Consider the following 20,657-nt stretch of genomic DNA (forward strand, 5'->3'; position numbering starts at 1 on the left):
TAACCTGTATTCATAGTCTTTCTTCACTTGCACCTCAACAACACATCGCTCAGTTACTTCCATTTTTTGTCCGGCTGCTTTGTCCTTTAAAGCCTGTAGCACACTGTCACTTCTGTAGTTCTTCTCTTGGTCAAAAGAATGTCTTCCATCAGGGACTGACTTCATATGTTCTCATCAAATTCCAACAATAGAGCTCCACATTCTCTTTGCAAACGTTTAGCGTTTTTTCGTAGTTGCTGGCTAACTACCATATGCAAGGTCTTCCTCACAGCTAATGATAACAGCACACGCTATGAGATCCCACAACAGAGATTCATTTACAAAAATATATTTGCTAAATGTAGGTGCCCATATTTGCAGTAGCAAACAAATAACCAGTATCATTTTAAACACATAGCCTACAGAATCGATGCACAATCAAGGCTCAAAAATTAAACTCCATCGCAACAGTAATACAAATGCATACCCCAACAACCAATGCAGAAAACGATTATTTTTACAACGCCACACTAAAATTCTGAACTTAAAACTAACTGAGCCTTATTATCTGACCTACTGACCTACTTATATTCCCACAGGAAGCACAATTCCCATCATTTCATTAGATTATTAGATCACACCACATCTTTAAGCTCAGCCTTCGTGTCTAAAACTTCAAAACAAGTCAACCACCATTTTAATATATCTGACATACACAACTAGTGCCTGCTTCATTTTTAGCACAGTCAAAATTAAAGACAAATTCAGAAAGAAGATTATTTCAAAATGCTGATAGCAACAATTCCATAAGCGGAATATCTCTATGACAGAAAACATTGTCTCAAACAAAATCAGCCAATACAATTACACAGTACTTAACCAAAATGAATTGGTAGGCAGCTCGGCCCATGATCTTCGTCATATCTACCTTCTTTGCATCTCACACAAAACTCCGGTTGGACACTCTGGTTCAACAAATATTTCTTTCTCACATTCCAGTCATTTAATTCTCACTCCAAAAACCATTGTCTGATGAGATATTTTCCAGATCCACATGCATAAAACACTTGGCCCCCACTAACTTATTGGCTCATCTCTTTTCCGCAGCAAGAATTCCATATTTATTTGATCCTCCCAAGTTTATTTCGTAATAGGCTGTTGATACTTGCTTTCTGCACTACTCGTATATAGCATTATTACTGGAAGGATTAAACAATTTATCAACAGTTACACATACTGGCCGTCATGCACAATGTTATGGTTAAGTACATTAACAACACAAAATTTATTGATAAAAGCATAATCATTTGGGGTGTCACTCCAAAACATTTCACATTACTCAGTAGCACTGTGCAACACTTGTAATGCTGCAGTTGACTTTTATATTAAAACAACACTTCAACTGACTGACATTACATAATTCAACAAATTTGCACAATCCAAATACAATTAACATTTCAACATTAGAAATATGCACATAACTAAAGACCAGAACCTGTTTCTCTCAAGGTGTCATATCAAACCACGCACTTTGCAAGTTTTAGGTAATATTAAATACATCACACACAATAAAATAGCAGTCGACTTCTCATTCCGGCCAAATTAAATTTACCACAAAAATAAGGCGTCCAATCACCATTCCTTACCTCAGTAACATTCCACGTTGTGCGTTAAATCTCACATTGATGTGCACAAACTTTTCGTATTTGTATGTCTGCCTTGAATATACGTTACTTCTAGCACACTGCTTTCCCTCAACAATACACAAGTAACAGTAAACTGGTACCAGCCCAAGTAATAATGCAACACTGCCTCTCAACGAGTTTCAGAAACTCTTAGTAAACCTCTCTGTCATATCCCATGGCTTCGCAGCATGGAGTGGCTCACATCCTTAGCAGGAATTGGTGAAAATGGTAAACATTCTCTAGCCTGCTTCATCCTGTCAAAGCAAGAAATGCGTCACCAACGACTCGTTACATACAAACAATTATCACAAGCAATGCTTTCATAACACACTTTGTACTATCCCAGTGTCACTTTCACACGAATGCAGATACCGGTAACTACACTGTTCCCCAGTATGACAACTATTCCCCATATCGATTCTAACTACACAACATATGTATCTATTAGTCATCCTTATTTAAGCTAAGTACCTGTCATAAAGGACCTCTTCACTCACCATGTACGCAAAATTTATGAACGGAACAAACTCAGACACAACAATACAAAATACACTCGCCCATGATACATACAGAAACAATCAAATGCTCAACATGATATGCACAAGAGAAAAAGTCACGTCAAGCAAACTCAGCTATATTGAAAGCTCAATCATTAACTATACCTACTAACAAATAAAGTTTCATCTCCACAATTCACTTAGCTCCTACACATGTCTACCTATTCGACAAGTAATCTCGACACATTTTCACAAACCATACATCCCAACCTGAACTGATGCCAAAAGACGGCTCACAATGGCCCATGTCTGGAGAAGCAAGCAAATCTTCTATGCAACTCCATAACACTATAATGGTTGTCTCTGAACAATATCCACAGCTACGCTTTCTCTCCAAAATTTCACATTCAAGCATTGTGTCTGGTAAAAGACGGCACATTTTCATTTTTTCCATCCCTGTGTAACTTCTTCTGTGTTCATCGACACATACTGAAAATATCTACAATCATAATGTAAATGCTCACTAACCTCCACTGTCGTCCATCAGCATTCACCATACACATTCCAAATGTAGGCTCATGGAAAATGTCATGATTCTACAATTCTTTGACTTAGAAGAAAGTTGAGGCACATTGTCCCTCAGTGCAGACACACTACTATTTTCCAATTGTATTGTACATTATGTGTGTCCTCAACAGTCATTAGCCTACGTATCCTGTTAAATACTCTGCACTGAGGAGCCATGACGCTATTACTTTACAACCTTCCTCCAATACTTTGACTTCTCTACTATTATCTGTCCTTTTCTAGAAGAGGTTGTTAACAACCAACAGAAGACCAGCACATATAATCCTGCAAAAGAAAAAAATAACAACAGTGTCCCTGTTAGGGGACTCCATACATCAGGAGCTAACCTGTATCTGTTAGGGGACTTGCCGTGCGTCTGGAGGTAACCTGTATTCATAGTCTTTCTTCACATGCACGTCAACAACACATCGCTCAGTTACTTCCATTATTTGTCCAACTGCTTTGCTCTTAACAGCCTGTAGCACAGTGTCACTTCTGTAGTTCTTCTCTTGGTCAAAAGAATGTCTTCCATCAGGGACTGACTTCATATGTTCTCATCAAATTCCAACAATAGAGCTCCACATTCTCTTTGCAAACGTTTAGCGTTTTTTCGTAGTTGCTGGCTAACTACCATTTGCAAGGTCTTCCTCACAACTAATGATAACAGCACACGCTATCAGATCCCACAACAGAGATACATTTACAAAAATATATTTGCTAACCGCAGGTGAAATATTAGCAGTAGCAAACAAATAACCAGTATCATTTTAAACACATAGCCTACAGAATCGATGCACAATCAAGCCTCAAAAATTAAACTCCATCGCAACAGTAATACAAATGCATACCCCAACAACCAATGCAGAAAACGATTATTTTTACAACGCCACACTAAAATTCTGAACTTAAAACTAACTGAGCCTTATTATCTGACCTACTGACCTACTTATATTCCCACAGGAAGCACAATTCCCATCATTTCATTAGATTATTACATCACACACATCTTTAAGCTCAGCCTTCGTGTCTAAAACTTCAAAACAAGTCAACCACCATTTTAATATATCTGACATACACAACTAGTACCTGCTTCATTTTTAGCACAGTCAAAATTAAAGACAAATTTAGAAACAAGATTATTTCAAAATGCTGATAGCAACATTTCCATAAGCGAAAATATCTCTATGAGAGAAAACATTGTCTCAAACAAAATCAGCCAATACAATTACACAGTACTTAACAAAAGCCATTCGCTCGCACGGTGAACTGGTAGGCGGCTTGGGCCATGATCTTCGTCATGTCTACCTTCCTTGCACCTCACACAAAACTCCGGTTGGACACTCTGGTTCAACAAATATTTCTTCCTGCACATTCCAGTCATTTAATTCTCACTGCAAAAACCATTGTCTGGTGAGATATTTTCCGGATCCACATGCATACAACACTTGGCCCCCACTAACTTATTGGCTCATCTCTTTTCCGCAGCAAGAATTCCATGTTTATTTGATCCTCCCTAGTTTATTTCATAATAGGCTTTTGATACTTGCTTTCTGCACTACTCGTATACAGCATTATTACTGGAAAGAGTAAACAATTTATCAACAGTTGCACATACTGGCCGTCATGCACAAGGTTATGGTTAAGTACATTAAAAACACAAAATTTATTGATAAAAGCATCATCATTTGGGGTGTCACTCCAAAACATTTCACATTACTCAGTAGCACTGTGCAACACTTGTAATGCTTCAGTTGTCTTTTATATTAAAACAACACTTCAACTGACTGACATTACATAATTCAACAAATTTGCCAATCCAAATACAATTAACATTTCAACATTAGAAATATGCACATAACTAAAGACCAGAACCTGTTTCTCTCAAGGTGTCATATCAAACCACGCACTTTGCAAGTTTTAGGTAATATTAAATACATCACACACAATAAAATTGCAATCGACTTCTCATTCCGGCCAAATTAAATTTACTACAAAAATAAGGGGTCCAATCACCATTCCTTACCTCAGTAACATTCCACGTTGTGCTTTAAATCTCACATTGATGTGCACAAACTTTTCGCATTTGTATGTCTGCCTTGAATATGCGTTACTTCTAGCACACTGCTTTCCCTCAACAATTCACAACTAACAGCAAATGGTAAGAGCCCAAGTAATAATGCAACACTGCCCCTCAATGAGTTTCAGAAACTCTTAGTAAACCTCTCTGTCATATCCCATGGCTTCGCAGCTTGGAGTGGCTCACATCCTTAGCAGGAATTGGTGAAAATGGTAAACATTCTCTAGCCTGCTTCATCCTGTCAAAGCAAGAAATGCGTCACCAATGACACGTTACATACAAACAATTATCACAAGCAATGCTTTCATAACACACTTTGTACTATCCCAGTGTCACTTTCACACGAATGCAGATACCGGTAACTACACTGTTCCCCAGTATGACAACTATTCCCCATATCGATTCTAACTACACAACATATGTATCTATTAGTCATCCTTATTTAAGCTAAGTACCTGTCATAAAGGACCTCTTCACTCACCATGTACTCAAAATTTATGAACGGAACAAATTCAGACACAACAATACAAAATACACTCGCCCATGGTACATACAGAAACAATCAAATGCTCAACACGTCACGCAAACTCAGCTATATTGAAAGCTCAATCATTAACTATACCTACTAACAAATAAAGTTTCACCTTACAATTCACTTAGTTCCTACACATGTCTACCTATTCGACAAGTACTCTGGACACATATTCACAAACCATGCATCCCAACCTGAACTGATGCCAAAAGACGGCTCACAATGGCCCGTGTCTGGAGAAGCAAGCAAATCTTCTATGCAACTCCATAACACTATAATGGTTGTCTCTGAACAATATCCACAGCTACGCTTTCTCTCCAAAATTTCACATTCAAGCATTGTGTGTGGTACAAGACGGCACATTTTTCATTTTTTCCATCCCTGTGTACCTTCTTCTGTGTTCATCGACATATGCTGATAATATCTACAATCATAATGTAAAAACTCACTAACCTCCACTGTCGTCCATCAGCATTCACCATTCACATTCCAAATGTAGGCTCATGGAAGATGTCATGATTCTACAATTCTTCGCTTTAGAAGAAAGTTGAGGCACATTGTCCCTCAGAGCAGACACACTGCTATTTTCCAATTGTATTGTACATTATGTATGTCCTCAACAGTCATTAGCCTACGTTTCCTGTTAAATACTCTGCACTGAGGAGCCATGACGCTATTACTTTACAACCTTCCTCCAATACTATGAATTCTCTACTATTATCTGTCCTTTTCTAGAAGAGGTTGTTAACAACCAACAGAAGATCAGCACATATAATCCTGCAAAAGAAAAAAATAACAACAGTGTGCCTCTTAGGGGACTACATACATCAGGAGCTAGCCTGTATCTGATGGGGGATTGCCATGCGTCTGGAGGTAACCTGTATTCATAGTCTTTCTTCACTTGCACCTCAACAACACGTCGCTCAGTTACTTCCATTTTTTGTCCGGCTGCTTTGCCCTTTAAAGCCTGTAGCACAGTGTCACTTCTGTAGTTCTTCTCTTGGTCAAAAGAATGTCTTCCATCAGGGACTGACTTCATATGTTCTCATCAAATTCCAACAATAGAGCTCCACATTCTCTTTGCAAACGTTTAGCGTTTTTTCGTAGTTGCTGGCTAACTACCATTTGCAAGGTCTTCCTCACAGCTAATGATAACAGCACACGCTATCAGATCCCACAACAGAGATACATTTACAAAAATATATTTGCTAACCGCAGGTGCCAATATTAGCAGTAGCAAACAACTAACCAGTATCATTTTAAACACATAGCCTACAGAATCGATGCACAATCTAGCCTCAAAAATTAAACTCCATCGCAACAGTAATACAAATGCATACCCCAACAACCAATGCAGAAAACGATTATTTTTACAATGCCACACTAAAATTCTGAACTTAAAACTAACTGATCCTTATTATCTGACCTACTGACCTACTTATATTCCCACAGGAAGCACAATTCCCATCATTTCATTACATTATTAGATCACACCACATCTTTAAGCTCAGCCTTCGTGTCTAAAACTTCAAAACAAGTCAACCCCCATTTTAATATATCTGACATACACAACTAGTGCCTGCATCATTTTTAGCACAGTCAAAATTAAAGACAAATTTAGAAACAAGATTATTTCAAAATGCTGATAGCAACATTTCCATAAGCGAAAATATCTCTATGAGAGAAAACATTGTCTCAAACAAAATCAGCCAATACAATTACACAGTACTTAACAAAAGTCATTTGCTCGCACGGTGAACTGGTAGGCAGCTCGGGCCATGATCTTCATCATGTCTACCTTCCTTGCATCTCACACAAAACTCCGGTTGGACACTCTGGTTCAACAAATATTTCTTTCTGCACATTCCAGTCATTTAATTCTCATTGCAAAAACCATTGTCTGGTGAGATATTTTCCGGATCCACATGCATACAACACTTGGCCCTCACGAACTTATTGCCTCATCTCTTTTCCGCAGCAAGAATTCCATATTTATTTGATCCTCCCAAGTTTATTTCATAATAGGCTTTTGATACTTGCTTTCTGCACTACTCGTATATAGCATTATTACTAGAAGGATTAAACAATTTATCAACAGTTGCACATACTGGCCATCATGCACAATGTTATGGTTAAGTACATTAACAACACAAAATTTATTGATAAAAGCATAATCATTTGGGGTGTCACTCCAAAACATTTCGCATTACTCAGTAGCACTGTGCAACACTTGTAATACTGCAGTTGTCTTTTATATTAAAACAAAACTTCAACTGACTAACATTACATAATTCAACAAATTTGCCAATCCAAATACAATTAACATTTCAACATTAGAAATATGCACATAACTAAAGACCAGAACCTGTTTCTCTCAAGGTGTCATATCAAACCACGCACTTTGCAAGTTTTAGGTAATATTAAATACATCACACACAATAAAATAGCAATCGACTTCTCATTCCGGCCAAATTAAATTTACCACAAAAATAAGGCGTCCAATCACCATTCCTTACCTCAGTAACATTCCACGTTGTGCTTTAAATCTCACATTGATGTGCACAAACTTTTCGTATTTGTATGTCTGCCTTGAATATACGTTACTTCTAGCACACTGCTTTCCCTCAACAATACACAAGTAACAGTAAACTGGTACCAGCCCAAGTAATAATGCAACACTGCCTCTCAACGAGTTTCAGAAACTCTTAGTAAACCTCTCTGTCATATCCCATGGCTTCGCAGCATGGAGTGGCTCACATCCTTAGCAGGAATTGGTGAAAATGGTAAACATTCTCTAGCCTGCTTCATCCTGTCAAAGCAAGAAATGCGTCACCAACGACTCGTTACATACAAACAATTATCACAAGCAATGCTTTCATAACACACTTTGTACTATCCCAGTGTCACTTTCACACGAATGCAGATACCGGTAACTACACTGTTCCCCAGTATGACAACTATTCCCCATATCGATTCTAACTACACAACATATGTATCTATTAGTCATCCTTATTTAAGCTAAGTACCTGTCATAAAGGACCTCTTCACTCACCATGTACGCAAAATTTATGAACGGAACAAACTCAGACACAACAATACAAAATACACTCGCCCATGATACATACAGAAACAATCAAATGCTCAACATGATATGCACAAGAGAAAAAGTCACGTCAAGCAAACTCAGCTATATTGAAAGCTCAATCATTAACTATACCTACTAACAAATAAAGTTTCATCTCCACAATTCACTTAGCTCCTACACATGTCTACCTATTCGACAAGTAATCTCGACACATTTTCACAAACCATACATCCCAACCTGAACTGATGCCAAAAGACGGCTCACAATGGCCCATGTCTGGAGAAGCAAGCAAATCTTCTATGCAACTCCATAACACTATAATGGTTGTCTCTGAACAATATCCACAGCTACGCTTTCTCTCCAAAATTTCACATTCAAGCATTGTGTCTGGTAAAAGACGGCACATTTTCATTTTTTCCATCCCTGTGTAACTTCTTCTGTGTTCATCGACATATGCTGATAATATCTACAATCATAATGTAAATACTCACTAACCTCCACTGTCGTCCATCAGCATTCACCATACACATTCCAAATGTAGGCTCATGGAAAATGTCATGATTCTACAATTCTTTGACTTAGAAGAAAGTTGAGGCACATTGTCCCTCATTGCAGACACACTGCTATTTTCCAATTGTATTGTACATTATGTATGTCCTCAACAGTCATTAGCCTACATTTCCTGTTAAATACTCTGCACTGAGGAGCCATGACGCTATTACTTTACAACCTTCCTCCAATACCTGACTTCTCTACTATTATCTGTCCTTTTCTAGAAGAGGTTGTTAACAACCAACAGAAGACCAGCACATATAATCTTGCAAAAGAAAAAAATAACAACAGTGTCCTTGTTAGGGGACTCCATACATCAGGAGCTAACCTGTATCCGATAGGGGACTTGCCGTGCGTCTGGAGGTAACCTTTATTCATAGTCTTTCTTCACTTGCACCTCAACAACACGTCGCTCAGTTACTTCCATTATTTGTCCAACTGCTTTGCCCTTTAAAGCCTATAGCAGAGTGTCACTTCTGTAGTTCTTCTCTTGGTCAAAAGAATGACTTCCATCAGGGACCGACTTCATATGCTCTCATCAAATTCCAACAATAGAGCTCCACATTCTCTTTGCAAACGTTTATCATTTTTTCATAGTTGCTGGTTAACTACCATTGCGAGGTCTTCCTCACAGCTAATGATAAATGTACACGCCATCAGATCCCACAACAGAGAATCATTTACAAAAATATATTTGCTAACTGTAGGTGCCCATATTAGCAGTAGCAAACAAATAACCAGTTTCATTTGAAACACATAGCCTACAGAACCGATGCACAATCAAGGCTCAAAAATTAAACTCCATCGCAACAGTAATACAGATGCAAACCCCAACAACCAATGCAGAAAACGATTTTTTCTGCAACGCCACACTGAAATTCTGAACTTAAAACTAACTGAGCCTTATTATTTGACCTACTTATATTCCCATAGGAAGCACAATTCCCATCATATCATTAGATTATTAGATCGCACCACATCTTTAAGCTCAGCCTTCGTGTCTAAAACTTCAAAACAAGCCAACCAGCATTTTAATATATCTGACATACACAACTAGTACCTGCTTCATTTTTAGCACAGTCAAAATTAAAGACAAATTTAGAAACAAGATTATTTCAAAATGCTGATAGCAACATTTCCATAAGCGAAAATATCTCTAAGAGAGAAAACATTGTCTCAAACAAAATCAGGGTGTCTACATGGACAAGGAAAAATAATTCCCGGATTTTTCCGGGATTTCACGGTTGAAAATACACTTTCTCCCGGGGGAAAATGCCCTATTTACCGTGTTAAGTGACAGTATACTTTTTCTCGGCACTTATCAATCTTTTTATGGTTTCTGGTTTTGTACAACGGTGTAGTATTTCCCAGCACTTTAGAAAATGAATCTCAGGGGAAAAAAACACGTTTTGGATAGATCTTTGATGTGCAGCAACATATACACTGCATATTTCTGTGTTACGAAGGTATAAATTCGAATTCCACGAAACACCGCATGTTACTTTCTGAAGCATTAAAATCGAGATTGCGACGCGCTTTTGTAAGCCAGTCACAGCTCGTGTCACCTGATCTCGCCAGCTGATGACAGCATTTGACACGTGATGTAGTCAGCCAATAGCAAGATCACTCATAAGTAGTGCGAACACACAAATAAGAAAAATTAATGGCTTAAATTAATGTACAATTGTTGCTACAAGAAAAGCAAAGCTATCACATATAATATTGGTCTCTAAGATTAATAAGCTGCAAGAGAAGCTAAGCTTCCACATATATTGTTGATCTTTTTTGTGCGTCATTACATCACATAAATGTGCCAGTAAAATCTTTTAATAACGACGTAAATGTCTTACCTTCTGGGCTCGAAATTCTTCATATGGTCGTCCCCAAAGAGAAGATTTTTAAATGAGAGTCAAATGCTCTGTGATTTAAGAAATTCATCGTACACTCTCTCATATAGTTTATCTTACATAAAAGGAAATTTATTTTGAAAGTAACGATTTTCAAAGCAATATTCGCAATATTTTTCCGTGACCTATTTGAAATTTACGTTTCAGCAGTTGCCAGAGAGCGCCAGATAACAAGCGTCACTGCACTTGCGCAGATATGATGACACAGGAAGCCCGCATGTTCGTACGTCTGAACATTAAAAGATCTTGCATTAAAACGAATCTAATTAAAAAAACTGTCACGTCACGCTCATTGGAGGCAATTTGTTGTTAAGAAGCACTGCACAGTCTTCCTAAAGCCTTTGACACACTTCGCTGTTGGCAGACGCTTCTATGAGCACTGTGTTTTGTTGTTGTATATGGCTCATTTTCTTTGCAACTTAAGTTTTATTTTTGATTTTTTCTCTCGTTCAACTTTTGTTGCTGCAGTATTATTCTACAGAAGCGGGATACAGTAAATTTTTTTGTTAAGAGTATTGGTTCTTACCAGTAAAAATCACAAAAAATTTAACTCAAAAATAAAACAAAGAAAAATTCCCGGAACTCAAAAAGATTCCCGGGTTTCTCCCGGTTTTGTCACAGATGAAAAAATTCCCGAGTTTTTCCCGGATCTCCTGGGTCGTAGACACGCAGAAAATCAGCCAATACAATTAGACAGTACTTAACCAAAGCCATTCGCTCGCACGGTGAACTGGTAGGCAGCTCGGCCCATGATCTTCGTCACATCTACCTTCCTTGCATCTCACACAAAACTCTGGTTGGACACTCTGGTTCAACAAATATTTCTTTCTCCACATTCCAGTCATTTAATTCCCACTCCAAAAACCATTGTCTGGTGAGATATTTTCTGGATCCACATGCATACAACACTTGGCCCTCACTAACTTATTGGCTCATCTCTTTTCCGCAGAAAGAATTCCATATTTATTTGATCCTCCCAAGTTTATTTCGTAATAGGCTGTTGATACTTGCTTTCTGCACTACTCGTATATAGCATTATTACTGGAAGGAGTAAACAATTTATCAACAGTTGCACATACTGGCTGTCACGCACAATGTTATGGTTAAGTACATCAACAACGCAAAATTTATTGATAAAAGCATAATCATTTGGGGTGTCACTCCAAAACATTTCACATTACTCAGTTGCACTGTGCAACACTTGTAATGCTGCAGTTGTCTTTTATATTAAAACAACACTTCAACTGACTGACACTACATAATTCAACAAATTTGTCAATCCAAATACAATTAACATTTCAACATTAGAAATATGCACATAACTAAAGACCAGAACCTGTCTCTCTCAAGGTGTCATATCAAATCACGCACTTTGCAAGTTTTAGGTAATATTAAATACAGCACACATAATAAAACTGCAATCGACATCTCATTCCAGCCTAATTAAATTTACTACAAAACTAAGGCGTCCAATCACCATTCCTTACCTCAGTAACATTCCACGTTGTGCTTTAAATCACACATTGATATGCACAAACTTTTCGCATTTACATGTCTGCCTTGAATATACATTACTTCTAGCACACTGCTGTCCCTCAACAATACACAAGTAACAGTAAATGGTACCAGTCCAAGTAATAATGCAACACTGCCTCTCAACGAGTTTCAGAAACTCTTAGTAAACCTCTCTGTCATATCCCATGGCTTCGCAGCATGGAATGGCTCACATCCTTAGCAGTTATAGGTGAAAACGGTAAACATTTTCTAGCCTGCTTCATCCTGTCAAAGCAAGAAATGCGTCACCAATGACACGTTACATACAAACAATTATCACAAGTAATGCTTTCATAACACACTTTGTACTATCCCAGTGTCACTTTCCCACAAATGCAGATACCGGTAACTACACTGTTCCCCAGTATGACAACTATTCCCCATCTTGATTCTAACTACACAACATCTGTATCTATTAGTCATCCTTATTTAAGCTAAGTACCTGTCATAAAGAACCTCTTCACTCACCATGTACTCAAAATTTATGAACGGAACAAACTCAGACATAACACAAAATACACTCGCCCATGGTACATACAGAAACACATCAAATGCTCAACACGTTATGCACAAGAGAAAAAGTCACGACAACCGAACTCAGCTACATCGAAAGCTCAATCATTAACTATACCTACTAACAAATAAAGTTTCATCTTCACAATTCACTTAGCTCGTGCACTAGTCTATGTACTGTACAAGTAACAATACGCGATGCTGAGCCGTAATAGGCACAATAAAAAGATGCACACAATCATAGCTTTCGGCCATTGCAGCTCAGTATCTCCGCTATATGGTGAGTAGCAATTTTTCGTCTCTCGTATTGTTGCACTGCATCCTGATTTTCCATTATTCTACAAGTAATCTGGACACATATTTACAAGCCATACATCCCAACCTGAATTGATGCCAAAATACAGGTCACAATTGCCCGTGTCTTGAGAAGCAACAAAATCTTCTATGCAACTCCATAATACTATGATGGTAGTCTCTGAACAGTTACGCTTTACTCCAAAATTTCAGTTTCAAGCATTGTGTGCATTGCAACACGGCACATTGTCCCTTTTTTCCATCCTAGTGTACATTCTTCTGTGTTCATCGACATATGCTGGAAAATATCTACAATAAACATGCAACACTCATTAGGCAAGTAAGGCATTGAGAAAAATAATGTCTCAGGGACACAAGATTAGTTAGCTCCATCATTATGTACATGCTCACTAACCTCCACTGTCGTACATCAGCTTTCATCATGTTGTTGTTGTGGTCTTCAGTCCTGAGACTGGTTTGATGCAGCTCTCCATGCTACTCTATCCTGTGCAAGCTTCTTAATCTCCCAGTACCTATTGCAATCTACATCCTTCTGAATCTGCTTAGTGTATTCATCTCTTGGTCTCCCTCTACGATTTTTACCCTCCACACTGCCCTCCAATGCTAAATTTGTGATCCCTTGATGCCTCAAAACATGTCCTACCAACCGATCCCTTCTTCTAGTCAAGTTGTGCCACAAACTTCTCTTCTCCCCAATCCTATTCAATACCTCCTCATTAGTTACGTGATCTACCCACCTTATCTTCAGCATTCTTCTGTAGCACCACATTTCGAAAGCTTCTATTCTCTTCTTGTCCAAACTGGTTATCGTCCATGTTTCACTTCCATACATGGCTACACTCCATACAAATACTTTCAGAAACGACTTCCTGACACTTAAATCTATACTCGATGCTAACAAATTTCTTTTCTTCAGAAACGATTTCCTTGCCATTGCCAATCTACATTTTATATCCTCTCTACTTCGACCATCATCAGTTATTTTACTCCCTAAATAGCAAAACTCCTTTACTACTTTAAGTGTCTCATTTCTTAATCTAATCCCCTCAGCATCACCTGATTTAATTTGACAACATTCCATTATCCTTATTTTGCTTTTGTTGATCTTCATCTTATATCCTCCTTTCAAGACACTGTCCATTCCGTTCAACTGCTCTTCCAAGTCCTTTGCTGTCTCTGACAGAATTACAATGTCATTGGTGAACCTCAAAGTTTTTACTTCTTCTCCATGAATTTTAATACCTACTCCAAATTTTTCTTGTGTTTCCTTTACTGCTTGTTCAATATACAGATTGAATAACATCGGGGAGAGGCTACAACCCTGTCTCACTCCTTTCCCAACCACTGCTTCCCTTTCATGCCCCTCGACTCTTATAACTGCCATCTGGTTTCTGAACAAATTGTAAATAGCCTTTTGCTCCCTGTATTTTACCCCTGCCACCTTCAGAATTTGAAAGAGAGTATTCCAGTTAACGTTGTCAAAACCTTTCTCTAAGTCTACAAATGCTAGAAATGTAGGTTTGCCTTTCCTTAATCTTTCTTCTAAGATAAGTCATAGGGTCAGTATTGCCTCACGTGTTCCAACATTTCTACGGAATCCAAACTGATCTTCCCCGAGGTCCGCTTCTACCAGTTTTTCCATTCGTCTGTAAAGAATTCGCGTTAGTATTTTGCAGCTGTGACTTATTAAACTGATAGTTCGGTAATTTTCACATCTGTCAACACCTGCTTTCTTTTGGATTGGAATTATTATATTCTTCTTGACGTCTGTGGGTATTTCGCCTGTCTCATATATCTTGCTCACCAGATGGTAGAGTTTTGTCATGACTGGCTCTCCCAAGGCCATCAGTAGTTCTAATAGAATGTTATCTACTCCCGGGGCCTTGTTTCGACTCAGGTCTTTCAGTGCTCTGTCAAACTCTTCACGCAGTATCTTATCTCCCATTTCATCTTCATCTACATCCTCTTCCATTTCCATAATATTGTCCTCAAGTAAATCACCCTTGTATAAACCCTCTATATACTCCTTCCACCTTTCTGCCTTCCCTTCTTTGCTTAGAACTGGGTTGCCATCTGAGCTCTTGATATTCATATAAGTGGTTCTCTTCTCTCCAAAGGTCTCTTTAATTTTCCTGTAGGCAGTATCTATCTTACCCCTAGTGAGACAAGCCTCTACATCCTTACATTTGTCCTCTAGCCATCCCTGCTTAGCCATTTTGCACTTCCTGTCGATCTCATTTTTGAGACATTTGTATTCCTTTTTGCCTGCTTCATTTACTGCATTTTTATATTTTCCCCTTTCATCAATTAAATTCAATATTTCTTCTGTTACCCAAGGATTTCTATTAGCCCTTGTCTTTTTACCTACTTGATTCTCTGCTGCCTTCACTACTTCATCCCTCAGAGCTACCCATTCTTCTTCTACTGTATTTCTTTCCCCCATTCCTGTCAATTGTTCCCTTATGCTCTCCCTGAAACTCTCTACAACCTCTGGTTCTTTCAGTTTATTCACGTCCCATCTCCTTAAATTCCCACCTTTTTGCAGTTTCTTCAGTTTCAATCTGCAGTTCATAACCAATAGATTGTGGTCAGAATCCACATCTGCCCCTGGAAATGTCTTACAATTTAAAACCTGGTTCCTAAATCTCTGTCTTACCATTATATAATCTATCTGATACCTTTTAGTATTTCCAGGATTCTTCCAGGTATACAACCTTCTTTTATGATTCTTGAACCATGTGTTAGCTATGATTAAGTTATGCTCTGTGCAAAATTCTACAAGGCGGCTTCCTCTTTCATTTCTTCCCCCCAATCCATATTCACCTACTATGTTTCCTTCTCTCCCTTTTCCTACTGACTTTCATCATATACATTCCAAATGAAAGCTCACAGAAAATATCATGCTACTACAAATCTGCGGTTAGCAACAAGTTAAGGCAATTTGTCACTCAGTGCAGACCCACTGCTACTTCCCAATTGTCTTGTATGTCATTTAGGCTATGTTCTTTCCATTAAATACTCTTCACTGATGAGCCATGAAACTATTACTTTACACCTTCTTCCTATACTTTGACGTCTCTACTATTGTCTCCCTTTTTCTCGAAGAGGTTATGGACATCGACTAGCACATATAATCCTGCAAAAGAAAAAAATAACAACTGTGTCCCTGTTATGGGACCCTCCATGCATCAGGAACTAACCTGTGCCTGTTATGGGACTTGTCATGCATCTGGAGGTAACCTGTATTCATTGTTTTTCTTCACTTGCACATCAACAACATGTCACTCAGTTACTTCCATCTTTTGTCTAGCTGCTTTGCTCTCTCATAGCCTTTAGTACAGTGTTACTTCTGTAGTTCTTCACATAGTCACAAGTATGTCTTCCATCATGGACCGACTTCACACATTTTTATCATATTCCGACAGTAGAGCTCCAAGTTCTCTTTGCAAGCATTTTTTCATATTTGTTGGCTTGCTACCATTTCCAACGTCTTCCTCGCAGCTAATGATAAAGACACACTCCATCAGACATGTAGCTCCTTCCACAACAAACGTTAATTTCCAAATATATATTTTCTAACAGTAGGTGCTCATATTAGAACACAAATAATCAATATCATTTTATACAGATAGCCTACACGAACAATACACAATCAAGGGTCATAGACCTTATTCTACCAATCAATGCTACTAAATTAAACCCCATCCCAACGGTAATAGAGATGCAATCCCCAACAACCAATGCAGAAGCTGATTATTTTTGCTAACACCACACTGACATTCCTGGACGCAAAACTCACTGAGCCTTATTATCTGGCTCACTTATATTCCTACAGGAAGCACAATTTACAACATATTATTAGATCACATCACACCTTTAAACTGAGCCTTTGTGTCTAAAACTCCAAAACAAGTCAACCAGCATATTAATAAATCTGCCTTATTACTAGCACAGTCAAAATTAAAGACTAATTTATCAACAAGACTCCTTCAAAACGCTGAGAGCACCAACGTCTCCATAAGGGGAAATATCTCCACAAGAGAAAACATTCTCTGAAACAAAATCAGCCAATGCAATTACACAGTACTTAACCAAAGTCATTCACTCCAAGGATGAAGTGGTGGGCAGCTCGGCCCATGAAGTTCGTCACGTCTATCTTCCTCACACCTCACACAAAACTCCAATTGTACAAACATTTCTTTCTCTGCTTTCCAGTACCCATACTCTTTCTTCACATGTGCCTCAGTCACTCACCAGAAGTACTCCCCGTCTGTCCCTAGGTGGTTTGCTGTTGGAATGCCTTTAGCATTGTGACTTTTGTATTTCTTCATTTATTCACAGGTACACCTTTCCCCAAGGAGCCGGGTGGTGACAACAGCAACAGCAAATAAAGGTAATTCCTCTTGCAGGTGAAAACTGTCCGATACTTGCACAGTAAACAGTCTTGTTGACCATTATTTTGAAATTTACAAATCCCATCTGGTCCCACCATATAGACTGAGTATATAACCTTCTTACACAGCAGACAAAAATTATTTTTAGGAGAATCATTTAAACATACATATACAACAACAAATATAAATAATTTTAAGCTACCCACACACCAGTTGAAATCATATGCATGGACTTCACAGTGTATGGGGATGGCAATATATAACAAGTTAATGGACAAAAACTTATTTAATATTAGGCCAAAAATTTTAAAAATGAGACTACAGCAGACTCTTTAGGAGAAACACTACTATTCAACAGAAGAATTAATATAGGATGAAAGGATTATTTCAGCATGGGATAAGTAAGTTTTGAGACTTTGTTGTATGTATATAAAACAAAACTGAATTATGATTACGGTGCTGTTTGTCAATATAAATTGTTCTTTGTTTATGGTGAAATTTTACTACAATGACATCTCCTGAACCGGAATAAAATGATTTTGAGTGTATACATTATGAGACAAATAAACCACAATTCAAATTTCATCATGGTTTTCCCCCATTGTGTACATTCCTGCTAACATTTTTACAGACTGATTTCCAATTCTTTTGTGTCCTGCAGGTACATCTGTGTATGTTGCTAAAGATAATACTTGAAGATGATGTTAGTAATTGTTTTTAAGGTTCCACATGGGCACTCTTTTAGTTTTAAATGAGTTACGAGTAATGTACAAATGTTAGCTTGCAAGGCATATGCCTTTCAGTCAACTACTGAAAAGTGTCTTTGTTCAACTTACCTTACGCATACACACTTTCCCATTGTAGCTCTAGGTTGCCTGTATGTTGTGAAACAATTCTATTGGCTCAACAGGTTTAATTTCTACACACAGTTTACCTCCAATCCTATATAAACGAATGTATAATGTAACAATATAATGAAAAGAATAGCTGCTACTCACCATATAGCAGAGATCCTGAGTCACACAAAGGCACAAGAAAAGGTGTACCTTACTGCCATTCAGGATCTCTGCTATATGGTGAGTAGCAACTATACTTTTCATTATATTATTACAATGTAAAATTTAAATAATCCATGAGAACACCTATGACGCACAACAGGCAAATCTGATGTTTTTGCTCCAACACACTGTCATGCATTATGAAAAATCCTAAAGAAGGAATATACATCACTGGCATACAGACTTTAGAATTCTCAGTTCATCCAACTCAAAAATTTTGGAAGAAATTAGCTACCTGAAATAATTATTCCTGGGGAAAAAAGTTATGTAATCGTTTACCTGTCAGCGAAGATGTATTTGCAATCCTCTCACCCTCTAAAGCAGTGTCTAAGGTCCGTAGCACACAATTTGAGCACTCTTAATGAAACGGTACAGCCCACTGGGAAAGAGGCATCTCCCATAATTAGCCGCCAGCAACAGCACAGACGTTTGTTTGCATATGTCCAGAATCACCACGTTGACTGCCACAAGGCCTCAGAAGAGCCTCATATCAGATGCCATGTGGCACCAGCCTAATGGCAAACAGCGATCATGACTTGTGTGGCATTGAACATCGATTGGATCGGTGGCAGGTTGGCGTGTGCCAGCAAACAAAAGAATTTTTCAGGTGATGAAAGTGTCTCTGTACATTGCTATGGAGTACAAGTAAGTTTGTGCAAAGTAAGTGTGTTGAAACAAACCTATATATAGGTATTTTAACAATGAATGATATATCTGTACTTACAGATCTCCTTTTCAGGAAGTTCTGTTCCTCTTAACTTCTGTGAAATTACATGCAAATATTTACAATCAACAGTAGCTCCTATTACGTGTGTTTGTATTGCAATTAAGCAACACCCAGTTTGCAAAACGCAGTTATACAAATGAATTTACACTGAATACATTTGTCACTTAGCAAGTTCCTCCTATAGATGTATTGTGCAGTATTCCAACCCCAAAAAATTGAAGAAAAATTTTAAATTGGATGCTTCATTGAGCTACAACATTCTACATCTACATCATACTCTGCAAGCCGCCTGACGGTGTGTGGTGGAGGGTACCTTGAGTACCTGTATTGGTTCTCCCTTCTATCCCAGTCTCGTATTCTTCATGGAAAGAAAGATTGTCGGTATGCCTCTGTGTGGGCTCTAATCTCTCTTATTTTATCCTCATGGTCTCTTCGCGAGATATATGTAGGAGGGAGCAATATATTGCTTGACTCCTCGATGAAGGTATGTTCTCAAAATTTCAACAAAAGCCTGTACTGAGCGTCTCTCTTCAGAGTCTTCCACTGGAGCTTATCTATCACCTCTGTAACGCTTTCATGATTACTAAATAATCATTCATTTAATTACTATTACTGGAAGATTGCACAAATATCAACTGATATTTGCAAATTACTTTTATTTGTCATTCTACACCAAGGGGTTTAATATCAGAAAAAGTTCTCATTACTATCGAGGATTTTGCTGACATTTTGTGTGAACATTCATACATGCTCATAGTAAACATTTATCAACTTTTACTTTCACCAATTCAATACTTCCAGAGATATTGTCTTTTGTTCGGCTCCCATAGCGCAGTTGTCAACAGTGCACACAAAAGGCTTGAAAGGAATGAAACAACTACTCTGCTGCAAACTCTTTTATACCAGCCTCATTACAAAGACTATATTTTAAACCGTTTAAAAACTAGATTTGATTTAAAAACGCAAGCATGGAAAAAAAAGAAAACTGAAAAGGTGGAGGTGCATTAAAAATGAGCTTATATTGCACTAGTACTCAAATCTTTTTTGACGCCTGACAAATATTCAGCTCCATAAAATTTCGTTTTACAAAAACTGAAGTGGAATAAGGAATTCAATAAAAAGAAGTTCCAACTTTTATTGTGGTTTTAATAATTTGAGTCAATTACACTTAGAAGTGCAATTTTCTCAGTTCTGACTCTTGAAAATTACTTCACA

The 20,657-nt window shown here is 37.9% G+C and overlaps 1 long non-coding RNA gene across 7 annotated transcripts in view; it reads right to left on the reverse strand.

Moving 5' to 3' along the window:
• Positions 1 to 12,430, reverse strand: part of LOC126412180 (uncharacterized) — a 50,369-nt gene extending 37,939 nt beyond the window's left edge. The window contains exons 1-3 of one of the 7 annotated variants that reach the window (XR_007575245.1): positions 12,369 to 12,396; positions 7,854 to 8,146; positions 4,949 to 5,043 (exon numbers count right to left, since the gene is read on the reverse strand). This is a non-coding gene — a long non-coding RNA (uncharacterized LOC126412180). Of the gene's footprint in view, positions 1 to 2,135; positions 2,678 to 4,948; positions 5,044 to 5,790; positions 5,888 to 7,853; positions 8,805 to 8,917; positions 9,028 to 12,368 lie in introns of those variants that run through there. The other 6 variants (XR_007575251.1, XR_007575249.1, XR_007575242.1 and 3 more) reach the window with 6 other exon arrangements.
• Positions 12,431 to 20,657: the final 8,227 nt, after the last annotated feature.

The sequence above is a fragment of the Schistocerca serialis genome, chromosome 7, assembly GCF_023864345.2.
Source record: "Schistocerca serialis cubense isolate TAMUIC-IGC-003099 chromosome 7, iqSchSeri2.2, whole genome shotgun sequence".
In the NCBI taxonomy this organism is placed as follows: Eukaryota; Metazoa; Arthropoda; class Insecta; order Orthoptera; family Acrididae; genus Schistocerca; species Schistocerca serialis.